This window comes from Silene latifolia, chromosome Y (assembly GCF_048544455.1).
Source record: "Silene latifolia isolate original U9 population chromosome Y, ASM4854445v1, whole genome shotgun sequence".
Classification (NCBI taxonomy): domain Eukaryota; kingdom Viridiplantae; phylum Streptophyta; class Magnoliopsida; order Caryophyllales; family Caryophyllaceae; genus Silene; species Silene latifolia.
In genome coordinates this window covers 429,783,677-429,804,404 of record NC_133538.1, presented here as the reverse complement: position 1 = coordinate 429,804,404, position 20,728 = coordinate 429,783,677, and the positions used below count along the sequence as shown (strand labels likewise).

The 20,728-nt window shown below is 40.2% G+C and overlaps 1 non-coding gene across 1 annotated transcript; it reads left to right on the top strand.

The window, feature by feature from the left end:
- The first annotated feature begins 2,915 nt into the window (after positions 1-2,915).
- On the top strand, positions 2,916-3,022 carry LOC141635500 (small nucleolar RNA R71). The gene has a single exon (XR_012540184.1). It is a non-coding gene; the product is annotated as a small nucleolar RNA R71 (small nucleolar RNA).
- The last annotated feature ends 17,706 nt before the right edge of the window (positions 3,023-20,728 follow it).

Below are 20,728 nucleotides of genomic sequence, written 5' to 3'. Positions count from 1 at the left end.
ATGGTGCGGTTGATGAAATGTGACCCACCATCACTTATAATGGCCCGGGGTACTCCAAAGCGGGGGAAAATGTAGTCTTTGAAGAGTTTGAAGACGACCTTTGAGTCATTGGTAGGGGCGGCGATTGCTTCGATCCACTTGGACACATAGTCCACCGCAACTAATATATATTGGTTGCCAAATGAAGATGGGAATGGTCCCATGAAATCCACCCCCCACACATCGAAAAGCTTAACTTCCAAAATGTTGTTCAATGGCTCTCATCTCTTCTCCCAATGTTGCCTCTCCTTTGGCAAGAATCACAAGAGTGCACCATAGCATATGCATCTTTGAACAAGGAGGGCCAATTGAAGCCACAATGAAGAACCCGATCTTGGGTTCTAGATATGGACAAGTGCCCTCCATAAGTGGTAGAATGGCAAGCTTGGAGGATCGCACGACCTTCTTCTTGAGAGACACATCTCCGGTAAATCCCATCATTGCATCTTCTATAGAGGTAAGGGTCCTACCACACATATCTCTTTGATTCATATCTCAACTTCTTCCTAGCTTGGTTATAAAATTCTTCAGGGATAAAGCTAGAACTCAAGAAATTGGCTATATCCGCATACCAAGGGGTGGAATGGGTAATGGAAAGGATAGAATCATCGGGTAACCATTCATCAATAGGGACCCCATCGTCTTTATCCCCTCGGTACTCTTTCGTTAACCTTGAAAGATGATCCGCAACAAGGTTTTCGGATCCCGGCTTGTCCTTAATCTCTAGATCGAATTCTTGAAGGAGTAGTACCCATCTCAAAAGTCGGGGTTTGGCATCCTTCTTCACCATCAATTGTCTCAAGGCGGTGTGGTCGGAGTAAACCACCATCTTAGATCCAACAAGGTATTGCCGGAACTTTTCAACGGCATGAACAATCGCTAACATTTCCTTCTCGGTTGTAGAATACCCGTATTGTGTTTGGTCAAGGGTTTTACTTGTATAATATATCACATGATGCTTCCTATCCACCATTTGCCCAAGGACCGAACCAACCGCGAAGTCCGAAGCATCGCACATGATCTCGAAGGGAAGGCTTCAATCCGGAGCCCGGATTATCGGGGCCGGGACCAATGCTTCCTTCAACCTATGAAAAGCTTCAAGATAAGGTTCATCAAATACAAAAGGGGCATCTTTGAGGAGTAATGAGGTCAATGGCTTTGCTATCTTTGAAAAATCTTTAATGAAACGCCTATAGAATCCGGCGTGGCCTAGAAAACTTCTCACTCCCTTTACATTGGAAGGAGGTGACAAGTTTTCTATGAAGGCAACCTTAGCACCATCAACCTCAATACCCCTTCTAGAGACAACGTGGCCGAGTACAACCCCTTCCTTTACCATAAAATGGAATTTTTCCCAATTAAGGACGATGTTGTGCTCCTCACATCTCTTCAACACATTAGTCAAATTTTCAAGACCATGATCAAACGAGTCCCCATGGACACTAAAATCGTCCATGAAAACTTCCATGATTTTCTCTAGAAAGTCCGAAAATATTGCCATCATGCACCTTTGAAAGGTGTCGGGCGCATTGCAAAGCCCGAATGGCATCCTACGATAAGCATAGACCCATATGGGACAAGTGAAGGTAGTCTTTTCTTGGTCCTCCGGGTGAATGGGAATTTGGAAGAACCCGGAGTAACCATATAAGAAACAATAATATGCATGTCCCGCGAGCCTCTCAAGCATTTGGTCTATAAAGGGAATAGGGAAATGGTCTTTAAGGGTGGCGGCATTAAGTTTCCTATAGTCAATACACATCCGTCATCCCGTCACCGGTCTAGTAGGTAGGGTGGTCCCATCTTCTTGTTCAACCATTTGCACCCCCCCCCCCACCCCCTCTTATTTGGTACCACATGAACCGGACTAACCTATTTACTATCCGTGATATGATAGATGATCCCAACCTCAAGTAACTTTAGGACTTCATTTTTGACAACCTCGGCCATTTTGGGGTTAATCCTCCTAAGACCATCTACTTTGGGTTGTTTTGTCACCCTAGCAAGTTAGCTCTAGGACCATTTTTGTTGAAGTTTGATCCTTTGCCTTGTTCTTGAAACCCTTGAACATACCCTTGCCCAAATCCTTGATTTGCTTGGTTCACTTGATTCCCTTGGTAAAACCCTTGGTTGCTTTGATTTCCACTAAAATCTTGGTACCCTTGTGGTTGGTTACCATAGTTTTGGTTTTAATTGTTGTTTGGCCATTGGTTTTTATTTCCGGGGTTAGTTATTTGGTTGGGGAATGTTCCCCTTGGTTGAGAAAAACCGGGTGGATTATTTGGGGCTTGTGGTTGAAGGTGTTGTGGGTTTTGAACATTGGCACTTTTGTAGCTAAAATTGGGGTGGTCCCTAAACCGGGATGGTAGAAGTTAGTGTTTGGATTGTAGACATTGGTATTGTTGTAGGGTGGTCTTGGTGGTCTTGTATTGTTGTTATAGCTTTGGAAAGCATTAACATCTTGAACATTCTCTTCATAGCCACCGTTATAGTTGTTGGCACACAAATCAAAGGTATGACCGCTCCCTCCACAAAGCTCACAACTCGAAGTTTGGACCACTTCCTCCATGGGTGGCCCATGTGAGGTTGTGGCTTGGTGCACTTGATTTCTTTATAGCTTTTCAAGTTGTTTTGTGAGGAAGTCGAGTTTAGCATTTGTCTCAGAGTTGGAGGGGTTCTCCTTAGGGAACTTCCCATTCCTTCTTAGCATGTTTCCTCTAGACCAATAGTTTGCTTCCGAGTCTACCATTTTCTTGATCAATGCTGTGCCTTCTTCATCATTCAAGTGATTAAATCCTCCCCCCGCAGAGGCATTTACCATCTCCTTAGTCCTAGGTACCAACGTTTGAAAGAATGTTTGAGTGATGTACCATTCCGGGATTCCATGATGGGGACAACTTGCTATTAAATCTTGATATCGGTCCCAAGCTTCACCTAAAGACTCCCCGTCTTCTTGTTTAAATGTATGAATCTCATTAAGGAGCATTGGAGTCTTTGATGAAGGGTAATATTTGGCCATGAATGCTTTAGCCAAGGCATCCCATGTCGTGAAGGTATCCGGGGCGTGAATGTTCAACCACCAGTCTGCCTTGCCCGTCAATGAAAACGGAAACAACGTCATTCTCAAGGTGTCCTCGGACACCCCATTCTTTTTCATCATTGAAACCTTCCTCTTAAACTTCCGGAGGTGAGCATAAGCATCCTCTTAAATATGCCCCCCGAACAAATCTTTCTCAACCAACCCGACTTGGGCGGGATGCATTTCAAAGTTGTTTGGGGCCAAGGTGCCAAAATTAATAGGGTTACATGAATCATTATGATTAGGCTGGTTGTGATCTCGTAGAGCCATTTGTGGTGGAGGATTTGGTATATGAGGGGGTGGTGTTTGAGGTGGGTTATTTGGAACATGGAAGTTATGAAAAGGGTTTTCTAGTAGAGTCTCAATTTTTATGTTTGGTTGAAGTGTGGTTGTGGTTTCAATATTTTGTGGGGTGTGTGAGTTTGGTTGATCAATGTTTGCTTGTGGAGGGTTCCGAACTCTATCAAGGGTCCTTGTCCTCAAGGTCCTAAAAAGCCTCTCGGGGTCAGAATTGAAGAGTATAGCTTGGTGGTTCCTTCTAGGCATGCACTCAATAAACCGTTAGTCTCCTATGTCTTTAAACACTAGGGGTAGGCAAGAAATCACTAACTCTACAATGAAACACACAACTACTAAAACAAACTAACAAGTGAGATATGACCAAAGCAAAGACTCTTTAAAAAAAAACTAAGTATAACCTAACGCCATCCCCGGCAACGGCACCATTTGATGAGTAAGATTTAATTATAGGGTCAAGTCTCTTATCACCAACAATATATAACCCAATTTAGTGCGTAAATCGGGGTCGAACCATAAGGATGGAGGGGTTTCTATTTAGTCTAAATAGGAGTCTAGTCTAGTCAAAATTGAAATAAAAGGAGTTTGATTTAAACTACTTGATGCAACTAAAAAAAACGATTGAGGAACGATGTATTCGATTGATTAAAGGCTAGGGTTTTCGGGTTTATCTAAATGGTTTATGGGCAAACAAGTCGATTCAAGGAATCTATGATGAGGGTTTATCCTAGGATGGAAATCAATCTCTTGATTATCCTAAAGGTGATTACCAACTCTCATTAAGCAACACACCATTCTAAAGCATGCAACAAGACCACCACAAACTCTCATTTAATGGAGGAATTAAGCAACTATGACAAAAAAGCACAAGTTCTCACTCACACAAATCATCAAACACCTTATGTGCATTACTAAAAAAGACAAACACTTCACCAAAGACTCAAAATAATCAAACTATCATGCCCAATAATCCCATTAAGACTCCCCCTAAACCCTAGAAGGGTTACTACTCACTCATATTCAAATTGTTCAAGCAAATAAATGGAAATGAACAAATAACAAAAAGATATGACATAGTAAAGGTTCCAACAATTATAAGAGACAAGATAAAATGTAAACAATTGATTAACCAAGTAAATAAGAGAAGAGATGTACCAACAAGAGTAAAGATGATTACTTTGATTGAATAAATGAAGGAAATCTTTCAAAATCTCCCAATACAATCCCCAAAAACAAATGTAAACAATTGATAATTACTAATACTAACTAATTTTATTAAGTTATTAATAATAATTATGGAAAGATTAATGTTTTGATTAACGAAAGATTACAATAATTAGGGAAAGTTTTCAGATCTAGGGTTGTGTTTACAATTGATTAGGGAAGAGGTATATATAGTGTTTCATTGGATTAAAGGAGGAAATGAGAAAAAGCCCAATTTGCGTGTAGCGTCACCCTGTGCCGGCAGGCCGGCTGCCGGTTACACCAAGCGGCAGCCCCATCTTGGATTTTCAATGCAAAATAGACCTGTAGTTATTCTCTGCCGGTGGGTCGGCTGCCAGCCTGCCGGCAGAGGGTACCTCTACTTCGACTTTATTTCTTCAGTTCTACGTCCTTGCTGCTCCATGCCAGTTGGCTATGTCGACAGCGAGTCTCTTATTTTTTTGCTCAAAAAGACTTCTTCAAAAAACTCTAAGTATGGGCTTGTGTTCCCTGCCGGTGGGCCGGCAGAGAACATCTCTTGGTTTCTTTTCCTCCTTCTCTCCTCACAGCAATGCCCCCTGCCGGTTGTCGGCCTGCCGACAGAGGACTACACTCAGCTCCTCATCTCCCTTTTCTTCATGTAAAGGCATTGAAATGCCTTCCTTGCCCCAATTCCTCTATACTCGACTTGATTCCTGCAATAGGGTACACCCAATCACAGATACGGGAATTGGGCACAAAATACAAGGAAAGGCATACAAACCGACTCGATATGGGTCAGAATGTGTAAAAGAAAAAGGGAAATTCGGTGCAAATAAATCATATATTATTTTGTCTACTGCATTGTTATGTCCTTCAAGGGCATGTTGACAAGGAGATGAGAGGGGATCCTCGTTTCTTGAGCTTAGTGGAACAAATGGAGCTGCGCAAGAGCCCAGCATGCCTTTGTTTAGGAGATATCATTCTGGGGTTGGACAACAGAAAAGCCAACCGCGAGCTTCCTTATTTGGGAAGTCCCATTATTTTGCAGGTAAGAACCCGCTTTCATTTTTTTATACACATGCCAACCGTTTTTTTTCGTTTTCCAAGTGGGATTAATTCCCGTCTTCTTTACAGGTTTGGCTTATGGAGCGTCTGTGGTTGATCGAGCCCCCAGTTAATATGCAAGGATACCATGCTCGATCAATTGCGATGAGAACTAGGCTCTACATGGTGGACTTCACTCGGGTTTTCAACTATTGGGATAATAAGCTGAAGAATGAAGGAGGTCCCTTGATCCGGTTGATTGTGCTATGGTGGCATCTTAGGCCAGTCACTGGAGTTTCATCTTTAGACCCGACTCGGTCAGTTCGCATCCCTGGCTTGGAATTCATGATTTGCATCTTTCCGGAGAGATTGATGAGGCAAGTGGGCCTTAAGCAGAAGATTCCGAAGCTTGACACCATTTCTTATACTGCATCGGCACACTCCACAGAGACTCGTTGAGAGTGGGCCCTCAAGTGGGCTTAGAGGAACATGTGGTTCATACCCTCTCTTATTGGTTCCTTATGGGTATCTGATTCATACTTGCAATGGAGGAAGGCTGCTACTTCTGAAGAGCGTGAGAAATTCAGGAAGCACGACCCTGTTGACTACAAGATTCGCGAGGTAGCAAAGGAGAACCAGAAGTACTTGACTGAAGAGGGGGAAGAGGCCGGATTTCGAGTCGTTCATCTGTCGAAGAATCCGAAGACCGCTCATTCTGCAGAGATGGTGGTGGATCGAAATGGTAAGACTAGACCGTGAGAGATACCATTGGTGATTAGGTCGGAGATAGCACAAGAGCGCGCGGCTCGTGGTCGAGACAAGAAATTTGACAAGGGTGACAAAGGCAAAGGGAAAATGGCAGAGTACCCTTAGTCATTTATTAGTATTTATTTATTATTATCTATTTTGTAATAAACGGCGGGGTTTTTAGAATCCTAGCCTAGCGTTTATTTCCAGCATTTATATTATTTGGCATACTAGTATTATCTATGGAACAAAATGAATAAAATATTAGTTAGTTAAAAAACTATCGTGATTTTCTTTTATTATTCTTGTCGAATTTCAAATGCCAATGCAAATGTCCTTCTATTTACACTTAAAATAATGGGTTGTATCCTGTGAAGGATTGCCTACGTATTCATTGAAAAAATGAAATCAAACCCTTGCGCGTAGTTCAAATAAATGTAAAAGAATAATTGTTCTAAGCAAGAGTTTGTGCGAACTAGAAAATAAGCATGAGCTTTACTTACTCCTAAAATACAACTCAATTTATTTGATGACGTGGGGATGTCGAAATGTCAAAATGCAAGAGCAACGTGACATAATCTTTATTTCAGCGGGCCAAGGGCCATTTTTATTTCGTGCCGCATTACGTGAGGCGCGTTTCTCGTCCTACACTAGGCATAATATCGTTTCAGTTGGTCGAGGTTAGTTGGGTTAGCAAATTCATTCCCATCTAGGTCTGTAATCCTAACCGCACCCCTCCGAGAGTATGGACTTGACTAAGAAAGGTCCGACCCAGTTGGGTTTCAACTTTCCACGTTAATCGACAGGCAGGAGAGCTCTGAGTGATTTGAGGACTAAGTCTCCTTCTTTGATGTTCCTGGGTTTAACCCGATTATTGAAGGCTCGTTTGATACGTGCCTGATATGTTTTCACATTATGCAATGCGCGCAACCTTTGTTCATCTAAGAGGATGAGTTCTTCATATCTATCTCTCTTCCAATCAGCTTCTGGAATTTGACTTTCAAGCAGAATGCAAAGACGGGATTTCTAGTTCAACTGGTTGTACAGCTTCCATGCCATAAGTTAAGTAGAAAGGAATAGCCCCAGTGGGCGTCCTGACTGATGTGCGATAACCCCATAATGCGAATGGTATCTTGCTAGGCCAATCGCGATAATTGTCGATCATTTTCTTGAGGATAGTGACGACATTCTTGTTAGCTGCCTCTACCGCGCCATTAGTTTGAGGTCTGTAAGGCGAGGAATGGTGGTGCTTGATTTTGTATTTGGCTAGCAATTACTCAGTCTCAGCCTGGAAATGTGATCCATTGTCATTAATGATCTCATGTGGGCAACCATATCGACAGATGATATTGGTTTGTATGAACTTTGCCACATTTTTGGCGGTGAGACTACTGTAAGATGCTGCTTCGACCCATTTGGTAAAATAGTCGATAGCTACCAAAATGAAATAGTGACCTCCTGTTCCAGCTGGAGTGATTTTCCCAATGATGTCAATTCCCCAAGTAGAAAACGGCCAAGGAAATTTCATGGTGTAAAGCAGTGAAGGAGGGACGTGTTGCACATTCCCAAAGATTTGGCAGTTATGGCAATGTTTGACGTATTTGATACCATCTAACTCCATTATGGTCAAGTTATATCCCAGACGCGTGATTTTCTTTGCCATCATTGGTCCACTCATGTGAGGACCACATTCTCCATCGTGAACTTCTTCCATCACTTTTCGTGCCTGTGAATGATCAAGGCAATGCAAGACTACACCAAGGGGTGTTCTTTTGTACAATTATCCCTGCATGAGGAGGTATTGAGAGGCTAGTAGGCGTATAGCACGTTGTCCCCTCTTATCCAAATCTGGTGGATATGTACCATTGAGCTTGAAGTTTAGAATGGCTTGAAACCAAGGTTCCCCTGGATTTTCTTCCTCGTCTGTAATTTGGTGTACATAGGCTGGTTCTAACCGTCGTTCGATGCACAAGGGCATTTCTACCATGTTGTCTGGCATATTAATCAAAGATGCAAGTTTTGCAAGAGCGTCTGCAAATTAATTCTCTTCACGAGGTAGGTGTAGATAAGTGATCTGATCGAAGAATTGGGCAACCTTATCTATTCTAGCCTCATAGGGTGCTAGACTTTCACTTCGAATTTTCCAAGACCCCGTAATTTGGTTGATGATCAAGGATGAGTCTCCGTGAACTCGAAGATTCTTGATGCCTAAACTTACTGCTGCTTGTAGCCCAATGAGACAAGCTTCATATTTTGTTGTGTTATTTGTCACCTCGTAGTCGAGTTTGATAGAGAGTGGTGTATGCTCACCTTCAGAAGAAATGAGCAACACTCCTATTCCAAATCCTCTTAAATTTGATGCTCCATCAAAATAATGGTCCCAGGAGTCTATACTACTTTGTAGTATGTCCTCGTCTGGAAATTACCACATGTCTATTGCTTGGGTGTCGTTGATAGGATTGTCTGCAAAGAATTCGGCAACGGCGCGCCCCTTTATAACCTTCAGAGCTACGTATTTGAGATCGAACTCTGAGAGCATTAAGGTCCATCTTGCCAATCGACCATTGAGAACGGGTTTCACGAAGAGGTACTTGACGGGATCCATTTTTGAATACATTATGACAGAGTAGCTAAGCATGTAATGGTGTAGCTTCTTTGTTGCCCACACAAGAGCGAGGCATGTCTTTTCGAGAGGTGTGTACGTGTACTCAACTCCAAGAACTTCTTACTAAGGTAGTAGATAACTCTTTCTTCTTTCCCAATAGTTTGTGTGAGCATAGCCCCCATGGCTGTTTCGGTCATTGTGAGATATAAACCAAGAGGTTGATCTCGTTGAGGAGGCATGAGCACTGGTGGCTTGGCTAGTATCTCTTTAATTCTGTCAAACGCCTTTTGGCTGTCATCGTCCCATATGGTATGATCTGTTTTCTTGAGCTTTTTTGAAAATGGGTTCGCAGATCATATTAAGCTTTGATATGAATCGGCTTATATACTGCATCTTGCCTAGAAATCCTCTAACCTCCTTCTCTGTTTGGGGTTTTGGCATTTACATTAGAGCCTTGATCTTGGATGGATCAATTTCTATTCCTCTTTGAGTGACAGCGTATCCCAGAAGTTTGCCTGATGTTAATCCGAATGCACACTTCTGAGGATTGAGCTTCATGTTGTATTTTCGCAGTCTTAGGAAGAATTTGCGGAGGTTATCAATGTGCCCCTTCCTATCTTTGGACTTGACAATCATATCATCGACGTATACTTCTACTTCTTTATGCATCATGTTATGTAGCAATGTGGTCGCAGTGCGTTGATATGTAGCTCCAGCATTGATTAGCCCGAATGGCATAACAGTATAGCAATAGGTGCCCCATTGAGTGACGAAGGTTGTCTTATGCATGTCTTCTATGGCCATTTTGATTTGATTATACCCTGCATACCCGTCCATGAAGGATAACAACGCATGATCTACTGTATTATCTACCAATATGTCGATGTGTGGTAGAGGGAAGTCGTCCTTGGGACTTGCTTTGTTTAAGTCTCTGAAATCAATACAAACTCGGATTCGCCCATCCTTTTTGGGTACGGGGACTATGTTAGCCACCCAGTCTGAATACTCGAAAACTTTGATGAACCTGGCTTTGAATTGCTTATCGACTTCTTCTTTGATTTTAAGAGCCCATTCGGTCCTCATTCTACGAAGCTTCTGCTTTACAGGTTTGAAACCTGGTTTGATTGGAATTCTGTGTTCTGCAATATCCCTGTCGATTCCTGACATGTCTTTGTAGGACCAAGCGAAAACGTCCTTGAACTCGTGTAGGATGTCGATGAAATTGGCCCTTCAGTTGGGCTTAAGGTCGTTCCTATCCTAAGTTCTTGGGATTCTAGTTCGGTTCCAACATTGATGGGTTCGGTGTTCTCTATAACTGGTGCCCCTTCCCCCTCTTGTAATACTTCTTTGACTATGTAAGGTGGTAATTCGACTGAATCTGGGTCAGGATCATCCTCATTATCATCGTAAATAGAATTGCACTCAGAATAACACAAAGAGTAAGCAGAATCTGATTTATTCATATTAAATTTTCAAAAGAGTTGAAGCAAAAAAGCCATCTGTTTAATGGTCAGTGGCGGTAATGGGACAGCTATTGGGACATTCCCCAAGCTACTGTTACTACTCGATGCTATGCTTGGAGAAATAAGGGGATTGGGAGTGACGACAGGAGGAGACTCTCTAGAGACTTCTCTAGACTCAGACTCTGTTTCCGACTCCGACTCTGACTCGAATTCGTTGTCTTCAAGATCTCCTTTGAACATCTCTCCTTCTCCAGTTGTGAGCTTGAAGAAGCTTCCTTGACTGTTGGTCCACTTGATCGACCTTCTCCATCCTTTTTGCTGGTTTGAGTTGTAGTCAGTGATCAATGCTGTAAGGTTGGGGTGGTCGTCCCGAAGCATCGTGGTAATGATCTCATCAGTAAGACTTTCGGCACTTTTTATCAAGGGAAGATCCTGGAGGTAGGCATCTTCATCGCTATCTGCCCATATTCCATTGACCTTCTCCTCAATTGGAGAGATAAGGTGTGAACAATCCAAGGTGGATTCTTCATCTGTAAACATCAGAACTCCCAGAGGATTTTGAGTATTGTTAGGCTTACCTCCAGGGGGTATGGGTAGGCGACCATCTTCGATCATATCCTGAAGGACATGTTTTAGCTTGATACAATTCTCCGTATCGTGTCCCTTGCCTCTATGATATTCGCAGTATGCATTCTCATCCCAGAATTTGGACTTCTTTTCTGGGTCAGGTGTAGGTCCTATGGGTGGGAGCTTACCTTATTTTATTAACCTTTTCAGAGCATTGGAGTATGTATCGCCAATGTTTGTGAACTTCCTTTGTGGGTTATTCTTCTTTGATGATTCGACAAGGTTAACCTCATCAGTCTTGCTAATAGAGCTATAAAAACGACTCATTGAACCCTGATAACCATGACCCACCGTTTTGGATAAGAGTCTTTTACGGATGTCATCTTCAATTCTCGTCCCTAGCACAATCAGATCTTTGAAGGTCTTTATGTTTTGGTACCTCAAGTGGTTTGCATAAATGGGTCTCAAGTTATCTACGAACTTTTCCACAAAGGTAGCTTCATCTGGACGTTCAACAAGTTGTGTGCTAGTCTTCCTCCACCTACTTAGGAAGTCGGTGAAGCCTTCTTTCTCATTTTGGGTAAGAACCTATAAAGTACGCATATTGACTTGGATTTCAGCATTATCCGCGTATTGTTTAGTGAACTCAATTGCGGCATCATCCCAAGTGGCAATCTTCTTGTGTTCCAAAGAGTAGAACCATTGCTTAGGAATGATGTTGAGAGATGAAGGAAAGATCCTTAAGAACATCTCAGGTTTGATGCCTTTAATTGACATGTAGTCTTTGAAAGCATGAATGTGGTTCAAAGGGTTTTCATGCCCCTTGAACTTCGAGATGTCAGTCATGTTGAAATTGGTTGGCAATTGAGCATTCACGACCTCATCCTTGCGATTATTCTCCCTATAGATGTCATCTCCCTTAAGGTACATTAGTTGCTCCTCTAAGTATTGGAGTCGGTTTTCAGCTTCAGCAGGACCTATTGGGGGGTTGGTTTCTTGTTTTCCAATAAAGGGTGGAAGGTTATCATGCACAATCTCGCTAGGAATATCGTTTTCTGTAGTAGGGAGTCTAGTTTCCACAACAACAATTCGGCCTTCAATATCGTTGAGGCGATCATAAGCTTGGTCTTGGCTTGCTTGGAGACGGACGAGCGCAGCTAGGATTTGATCATTACCATTTTAGGGTTAACCACTAGCACTCGTAGTGCTAGTTTCAGGCATCTTGGAAACTGGATAAGAGATTGATGACGAATCAAAACACGATCGACCATTCTAGCACACTTACTCAAAGAAAAGACTCAACTTGTGAAGTGGGAATGTGCCACTGTGTTAAGTGAGGTTTGAAAATGACAAAATTTGGAAATGTTTATCCTAGGCAACCGTAGTGTAGTTGTAGGAGTGCTGACTCAAAGTGAGGTTTTGAAATGGGTTTCGAGGTCCTAATTTTGACTGGAGATTTGGACAGAGTTTCGACTCATTTTGCGCTAATTTCGGCCATTTTTTAAAACGGTTTTTTTATTTTACAGAAATTTCGTCATGGTTTTACTTACAACATGGTGATCACATATGACACAAGTATTCATACAGCCATTATAACGGAATACTGGGTGCATTTAGAAAGGTTTTGGCTTAAAAGGTGGGTTGTCATACCAAGCAATCAAACCCTGGTCTGTGGAGAGGTCCGTGCCAAACAAGAGTAAGGTCGGTTCCTAGTCTATTTCCTCGAGTAGTGAAAGCCCTTGATACAAACATGAGTATGTACCATGGTATGGTTGACGTCAATCGCTATCTATCCTTAGGCCTAGATAAGAATTTGGACCGTCCAGACGGGACGATTGGTCGAATGGGTTGGGTTGGGCCTAGGAAGACCGAATAAAACGACCTAAGAAGGTCGAGTATTGAAAACCGACAACTGTCTCATATAAAATATTCCCTAACCTTGTTTAAGTTTCACCCTTGGCAACACGTAAGTGTATTCCCCCCAGCAGAGTCGCCAAACAGTGGACATGGGGGGCCCACGGGAGCGCTTGGGAACAAACGTTTGCATTTGTGGAGTCGCCACCAATTTTTAGGGGAGTCATTCTGGGGTTGGACAACAGAAAATCTAACCGCGAGCTTCCTTATTTGGGAAGTCCCATTATTTTGCAGGTAAGAACCCTCTTTCCTTTTTTTATACACATGCTAACCGTTTTTTTTCTTTTTTTCTTTTTTTTTCGGTTGACCATGTAGGATTAATTTCCGTCTTCTTTGCAGGTTTGGCTTATGGAGCGTCTACGGCTGATCGAGACCTTAGTTAATGTGTCAGGATACCATGCTCGATCAATTGCGATGAGAACTAGGCTCTACATGGTGGACTTCACTCGGGTTTGTAACTATTGGGAGAATAAGCTGAAGAATGAAGGAGGTCCCTTGATCCGGTGGATTGTGCCATGGTGGCATCTCAGGTCAGTCACTGGAGTTTCATATTTGGACCAAATTCGGTCAGTTCACATCCCTGGCTTGGAATTCATAATTTTCATCTTTCTGGAGAGATTGATGAGGCAAGTGGGCCTAAAGCAGAAGATTCTTAAGCTTGACACCGTTCCTCGGACTGCATCGGCACACACCACAGAGACTCGTCGAGAGTGGACCCTCAAGTGGGCTCAGAGTAACATGTGGTTCATACCCTCTCTTATTGGTTCCTTATGGGTATCTGATTCATACTTGCAATGGAGGAAGGCTGCTACTTCTGAAAAGCGTGATAAATTGAGGAAGCACGAGCCTGTTGACTACAAGATTCACGAGGTAGAAAAGGAGATCCAGAAGTACTTTACTGAACAGGAGGAAGAGGCCGGATTCCGAGTCGTTCATCCGTCGAAGAAACCGAAGACCGCTCCTTCCGCAGAGATGGTGGTGGATCAAAATGGTAAGACTAGACCGCGAGAGAGACCTTTGGTGATTAGTTCGGAGATAGCACAAGCGCGCCCGGCTCGTGTTCGAGACAAGAAATATGACAAGGGTGACAAAGGGAAAGGGAAAATGGAAGAGTAGCCTTAGTCATGTATTAGTATTTATTTATTATTATCTATTTTGTAATAAACGGCGGGGTTTTTAGAATCCTAGCCTAGCATTCATTTCCAGCATTTATATTATTTGGCAAACTAGTATTATTTATGGAACAAAATGAATAAAAGATTAGTTAGTTAAGAAACTATCGTGATTTTCTTTTATTATTCTTGTCGAATTTCAACTGCCAATGCAAATGTCCTTCTATTTACACTTAAAACAATGGGTTGTATCCTGTGAAGGATTGCCTACTTATTCATTAAAAAAATGAAATCAAACCCTTGCGCGTAGTTCAAATAAATGTAAAAGAATAATTGTTCTAAGCAAGATCTTGTGCGAACTAGAAAATAAGCATGAGCTTTACTTATTCCTAAAATACAACTCAATTTATTTGATGACGTGAGGATGTTGAATGTCAAAATGCTAGAGCAACGTGACATAAGCTTTATTTCAGCGGGCGAAGGGCCATTTTTATTTCGTGTCGCATGAGCGACACGTGGGTGTTACGTGAGGCGCGTTTCTTGTCCTACACTAGGCATAATATCGTTTCAGTTAGTCGAGGTTAGTTGGGTTAGCAAATTCATTCCCATCTAGGTCTGTAATCCCAACCGCACCCCCCAAGAGTATGGACTTGACTAAGAAAGGTCCAGCCCAGTTGGGTTTAAACTTTCCACGTGGATCGACATGTAGAAGAGCTATAGCGGATTTGAGGACTAAGTTTTCTTCTTTGATGTTCCTGGGTTTAACCCGTTTATTGAAGGCTCGTTTGATACGTGCCTGATATGTTTGCACATTATGCAATGTGCGCAACCTTCGTTCATCCAAGAGGATGAGTTCTTCATATCTATCTCTCTTCCAATCATATTCTGGAATTTGACTTTCTAGCAGAATGCGTAAACATGGGATTTCTAGTTCAACTGGTTGTACACCTTCCATACCGTAAGTCAAATAGAAAGGAGTAGCCCTAGTGGGCGTCCTAACTGATGTGCGATAACTCCATAATGCGAATGGTATCTTGCTGGGCCAATCGCGATAATTATCGATCATTTTCTTGAGAATAGTGACGACATTCTTGTTAGCTGCCTCTACCGCGCCATTAGTTTGAGGTCTGTAAGGCGAGGAATGGTGGTGCTTGATTTTGTATTTGGCTAGCAGTTGCTCAGTCTCAGCTTGGAAATGTGATCCATTGTCACTGTTGATCTCATGCGGGCATCCATATCGACAGATCATATTAGTTTGTATGATGCCACGTTGTTGGCGGTGAGACTAGTGTAAGATGTTGCTTCGCCCCATTTGCTAAAATAGTCGATAGCTACCAAAATAAAACAGTGACCTCCTGTTCCGGCTGGAGTGATTTTTCCGATGATGTGAATTTCCCAAGCAGAAAACGGCCAAGGAGATGTCATGGTGTAAACCAGCGAAGGAGGGACATGTTGCACATTCCCAAAGATTTGGCAGTTATGGCAATGTCTGACGTATTTGATACAATCTGACTCCACCGTGGACCAGTAATATCCCAGACGCATGATTTTATTTGCCATCATTGGTCCACTCAGATGAGGACCACATTCTCCATCATGAACTTCTTCCATCACTTTTCGTGCTTGTGAATGATCAAGGCAACGCAAGACTACACCAAGGGGTGTTCTTTTGTACAATTCTCCCTGCATGAGGAGGTATTGAGAGGCTAATAGGCGTATAGCATGTTGTCCCCTCTTATCCATATCTGGTGGATATGTACCATTGAGCTTGAAGTTTAAAATGGCTTGAAACCAAGGTTCCCCTGGATTTTCTTTCTCATCTGTAATTTGGTGTACAGAGGCTGGTTCTGACCGTTGTTCGATGCACAAGGGCATTTCTTGTTGGGAAATGTGTCCTCAACAATAGTGCGATCACATGATTTAATATCATTATTAAATCTCATACTAAGAATAAGTGAGGGATGATTCTTTATACAGTCGACTGACCGTCATTAATCGGTAATGATTGGCTAACTAGAGTTTGACATTACTGTCGTGTGACGGTGGTGGTCAGTTGATCCCTTTAGGTCACACCTATAGGATGAGGCCCAAATAGATATTTAATTAATTGTATGCGTCTGATTAATTAATTCCTTAATTATGGGAGTGCAATTTTGCGTCTTATTTTAATGTGATTAAATAAAGATTAAATTTAGTAATTAAGTGTTATATTACTAAATTAGTTGAGATATTAATATAAGTTTTGAGGTAGAGGTAATTAGTTATTTAAAGTTACAAGAAGTTGTAATTTTAACTAACTAGTGATTATGGGACCCATTATATATTGATATAATGGTAGTATACTACTCAAAAAGTGGTGTATATTATATTATTAATTGTAATATTTAAGTGTTAAATGATTACATTAATAATTAAATATGTAAGATAGTTAAACATATGACTTATAAGCATTTGTTGGACAAATGACAAAAGGCAAAAATGGTCCATAAAAGGACCAATATTTCGGCCAAAGACAAGAGCAAAAGATGCTCTAGTTTGTCTTGTTCATTTGTTATAACAATGTGTGATAGTGACTTATCCATGACATATCTTACAAAGCTTAAATCCTACACACTACCTACACAAACAAAGAGTAAAAACAAAAGACAAAAGATTCCACTTTTGTCCCAAGGCCACCGGTTTTGGCTAGATAAAATGGGCATTTGGTTGCTCATTTTACTACTTCTTGTTTTTGCTAGAAAATGCTTATATCTCTCTAGCTTTCTCACATGCAAAATTCATAAAAGCTCTCAATAAATACTAATACACAAAATCTATTACTAGAAGTAGTAATATAAGAATATTATTATTATTAAGGTAATATTTCTACTATATATCTAGTTAATATTAGTAGAGATTTTTGGGATTCATCTTGGGTGCAATTTATTGGAGTGGCTTCTAAACTTGGAGTCTTAGGAAGATCATCCATCATTATAAGCTCAAGAACAAGTGAAGGAAGGTGACCTTACTTGTGCCCAAATTTTCGAACCAACCAACAATGTAAGGAACATTGTTTTTCTTATAAATCTTTCATTTTGTTATGCATGCACTAGATCTAAAGAACAAATAATTAACAAGTTAATTAGTTCACTATTAGAGGAGTCTAATAATAGGTATATGAACCTAACAAGTGGTATCAGAGCATAAGGATGTTGCATGCATAATCGGTTATTGTTTTTCCGAGTTAAAAGGTTAACATATAAAACTTAAAATTTGTGATTTATAAGTATAAGCCACGAAATCACTATGCATGTTATATATTCTGGTCCTAAAATGTTTTTAGGTCATTTTTATGATTCATGGAAATTTATTGCTCATTTTAAGGATTTTTGGTCATTTTATTACATTTTTATGACTAAAATGGGAATTAAAATGCTAAAAATAGTTAAATTTCGTTTTTGACCTTGAAAAATTTATATGACCTCACATGCATATTTTACAAGTAGTGTGTAAAAGTACGAGTTAATTTGATTAATTTTGCATGATTTATGATTTTTATGAGATAAAGATGGATTAAAAGAGGTAAAATGGTTAAAAATAGTAAAATTTAGAATTAAGCCATGATGTTTTAATATGATGTCACATGAAAGATTTACAGAGAGTATGTAAATTTCTAGATTTAAATATCTTCTTTAACATGATTTATGGATTTTTGAGTAAAAATGGCATAAATAGTGACTATTTTAGCAAAAATTAGCTAAAACGTATTGCATGGCTTGAGAAAATTATTTTAAGTTGCATAAATATCCCAATAATCAGATCTAAAGTTATAAAAATTATTGGTTTAATTTTCGTATACTTTATACATTTTATGAGATAAAACTGATAAAAATGCAACTATATTTTCTCAAAATTAATTCGAAAATTTTAACCATGTTTTTTGACATTATGAGTATCATGGATTTATTCCAGAATGTTCAAAAATTTAAAATTCAAATTTTGAAACTTTTATAATTTAATTTGGATTTATTTCATATAAATAATGATTTTAAGGTCAAAAATGAGCATAAAATTAAATCAAGTTGAATTATTGTCAAAAATTTAGTGATGACTAACTTTTGAGTCCTAAAATGTGTTAGGATAATTAACTTGAGCTTAGATGTGATTTAAGTGTTAATTAGTGATTTTAAAAGGTTATTATCACGTATTTCCATGAAACCGGGTTATATGTACGACATAAGTTAAATAGGGCGATTTGGCACATGATTTTGCATGATAGATACATATTATAATGCTGCATATTTCAATTGTTGAATGTCTTTTATTTATATATAATTTTGAATTATGTAATTTTATCTTAGTATGGCCTTAGTTTTAATCGATATTACCCGTAATGAAAGGGAATATTGATTCGGTTGTAATTTAATGTGATCTCGTATCACTTTTATTTTTTATTTCATTAGTTTTTCATTTTACAAATGTATAATAGGAATAGCTTTGTATTTTTATAATTATTTGTTATTATGGAGCATTTTCAAGACGGTGCCATTCGGAAAGGTGATCCGACGAAGACGGTGTCTTGGGAGGCGTGTCACTTGAAGATTCAAGGGACCAAAGGAGTTGGTTTCCGAATATGTTATAGATTATTTTATTTTCTATTTTAGGAAGGCCATACTAGGAATTTTATTTATTGCTTTGCATTTCTTTTAATATGTTGCATGCATCGCCAAATCGCCATAACAACACATGCATATCATATCGAGTCTTCGGCCGTGTCAATTATAATTATCGTAGTTCACCGCTTTAGTTCACTTAAAACGTGATAGATAATAAATTGACAAGACCTCTCACATATTAAAATTGAGAAAAAGCCTTACCAAATAGTAGAAACCCATGAAGTACCAATTTCATGAGGGAGTTAATCCGGCTTCACCGTAATACAAACCTTGTTACGTTGGCGAAGTGGGTAGTAAAAAATTATTACATCGAAATTTGGATTGAGCTCAACGGACCGGGCTAAAGATGAGAATTAGAGTAATTTTTATCGACCGAGAGTTCTAAAAGTAGAATCGATTAAAAGGTTAATCTACCGAGTTATATTAATAAGGGATGAATCGGCTCACCGTGCCCGAATTAATATAAATTTGGATCTCGGAATCATTTATGTAGTTGGGTGGAGGTCACTATATAAATGCAATACTTGTAGTTAAATTTACGAGTATTATTAAAACGATAGATGTAAATTAATTCCTTCATTTCCTATTTTGTAGTCAAATTTGTTTTATCAATCGCAATGGCTACTCCAATCACGTCCGCATCCACTAGTTCCGCCACGCTTACCAATGTGTCATGGCTCCGATCCTTCATGGATCGATGTAAGTTAGAAAAGAATGGGTCCAATTTCGCTGATTGGGACGCGCAACTTTGCTTGGCCGCGCAAGGTGACGACAAGCTTCGTTACCTTACCGAGGCAGCTCCCACTGAAATTACTACTAGGTCCACCCCCGCCGCTAGGCAAACCTATGAGGTTTAGCAAAGAGAGTCGGCCGCAATGAAAAATGTATTGATCTTTGCTATGGAGGCCGAACTCCAACGAAGTGCTATAAAGATTAGCACCGCTCATGAGATCTACATGAAGCTTGTGAACATGTTTTCACGAGCTCCTAGGGTCATTCAATATGAGGCGGCTTCTGCATTTTTTGATCTTAACATCAAAGAGGGCCAAAAGGTGAGCCCTCATGTGCTCAAGTTGATGGAGCATGTTGAGACCTTAAAAATGCATAAGGTGGAAATTCCTAATGAACTTGTAATTGATCGAATTCTCCATTCCCTCAGTAAAATCAAAGCATATGTTCAATTCCGGGTGAATTTTAATATGCAAGATAAGAAGGTTTCCCTTGATGAGTTGCACAAAATGCTTGTGCAAGCCGAAAGGGATATGGGGCTAAGTGTTAGCACCACCAAAGATGTGCTCAATGTCAATCAGAAGAGCAAAGGAACCTTCAAGAAAAGTGTGAAAAAGGGAAAGAAGCGAACTCCCAACAGGAACACAGCTAAGACTTATGAAGCAAGCACCTCCAAGCCCAAGTACATTGCCCCCTCCGGGGACAAGTGCCACTATTGTTGTGGTGTTGGACATTGGAAAAGAAATTGTTCGAAATACCTTGGCGACATCAAAGCTGGAAAGGTTATTCCAGTAGGTATATAACTATCCCTATCTTTTATGTTTCAATCTCAATTTGTATGTGATACAAGTTGTGATGATTACCCTTTTTATTGTAAATAGGGCCCCCTCCTAGCAAGGACAAAGGCAAGGAGAAGCAAGTCTAGAGGATCACAAGGAAAGCTAGAGTAGCCGACCATGGTGATGGATCAATGGAAGCTTGGCTTTTAATTTGCTTTGTCTTTAATTTTATGATGAATTTCATGTTTTTAGAACTATTTTGATTTCCTTGTGTGACTTGGAAATTGGTTTGTATCCTTTAAACACGGGTTGTATTTTGGATATTGGTGATTTGGTTTTCAACCCAAATCACTTGTTTTATTATGTTGTTTGTTCTAAAATCATCATCATTGATTACTTGCGTATAGAAACATTAGATAAACAACTCAAATTGATCAAGTAGACGATTATGATGATGGGATCATTATATGTCCATAAGCTATGAATCTGATTCTCCTTATGTCTTTGTTACTTAAA